Raw genomic sequence first — 1229 nt, forward strand, 5'->3', positions numbered from 1 at the left:
CCCCCCCCCCCCGGCTGTGCAGGAGCAGGGCTCTCTTGGCACGGCGACACAGTCACATGCACATGCAGGGTGCCAGAAACAGCCGCTGCACCTGCCCCTGCCACATGCCCTGGCATCACCAGCACCACCCCCCTCCATGCTTTTGCAAAGCAGTGGGAGGCTGGTGCTGGCAGTGCCAGTGCAGGGACATGTAGCCCCCTCCTGCCAGCAAAGCCAACTCCCACCCTGCCCCTACCTCCAGGGGCTGCAGGGGAGCTGATGCGCCGCACCCCACAGCACACCTGCATCCTTTACCTGGGAGTTTGCAGCAGCAGCCGGGAGCGCTGGCTCTGTGACACCAGGACCAGCCGAATAAACCCCTCCAGGCAGGCAGGAGCCTGCTCTCAGCCACCCCCCTCCTCCCCCCTGTGCAGCCCAGCACGCTGGGAGCTGTAGTTTGCAACCCCATGCCCCCCCCTGCACAGCCAGCCCTGCTCACACTACATCCCCCAGCATGCAAAGGAGACGCTCTGGAGTCTAGTCCCTTCATTGCAAAAAAAAAAAAAAAAAAATCCAATTATTTTGCAACTTGGATGTGCTCAGGGCAGGGATTAAAAAAAAAAAAGAAAAAGCAGGTGGCTGGATTAGGGGCTAGGGGGTCCCCCCCCCTCCTCCCCATCTATTCGTTGGTTTGTTGCTTCAGGTTTTTTCTGCAAGCTGGCACTGCGTGGCAAGCACAGGCTGGAGCAGGGTTATATAAACGCCTCCTGATCTGGGCATGTCCAGCAGGAGCCACTGGATGTCTCCACGGTGGGACCCTTGCACAGACCCAGCAGGTTATTTTTAGTTGGGCTTCAGCTCCTCAGCAGAGGTGATGCCCTGGGAGCCGGCGGAGGAGGAACTCGCAGGAAAGAATGGCCTGCCATTAGGCGTGCATATGTATTTTAGGGAATAGAAACAGCGACCTATGCTGAAGTCACGGCCATAAGAAATGGACAGGCCCCCACCCTGCATGCACAAGCCACTCAGGCCCTTGCAGGATTGTTCCCTTTGCTCCCAGTCTGGTTTGGAGGGTCCCCTGGTATGGGGCTTCCCCTGCGAGGATGTTTCACAGCTGAGAAGAATAAGCAGGGACGTGGGAGGATGTCTGTAGCCAGCTGCGGTAAAGATGTGGGATGTGCTTAGCACTGCAGAGGGTGGGTGTGCTGTTGTGGGCTGTTGCTGCCAGGGACTAGGAACAGCCGTCCGTG

The 1229-nt window shown here is 58.4% G+C and overlaps 1 protein-coding gene across 1 annotated transcript in view; it reads right to left on the minus strand.

Annotated features, from left to right (window-relative positions):
• The window catches only part of PLEKHB1 (pleckstrin homology domain containing B1), a 47921-nt gene extending 47540 nt beyond the window's left edge, over nt 1-381 (minus strand). Inside the window, exon 1 of the mRNA XM_019508195.1 lies at nt 295-381. The gene's annotated coding sequence lies outside the window, so the exon portion shown is untranslated. The remainder of the gene's footprint in view (nt 1-294) is intronic.
• Nucleotides 382-1229: the final 848 nt, after the last annotated feature.

The sequence above is a fragment of the Gavialis gangeticus genome, unplaced genomic scaffold (assembly GCF_001723915.1).
Source record: "Gavialis gangeticus isolate Ggan-Ray unplaced genomic scaffold, GavGan_comp1, whole genome shotgun sequence".
Lineage (NCBI taxonomy): Eukaryota > Metazoa > Chordata > Crocodylia > Gavialidae > Gavialis > Gavialis gangeticus.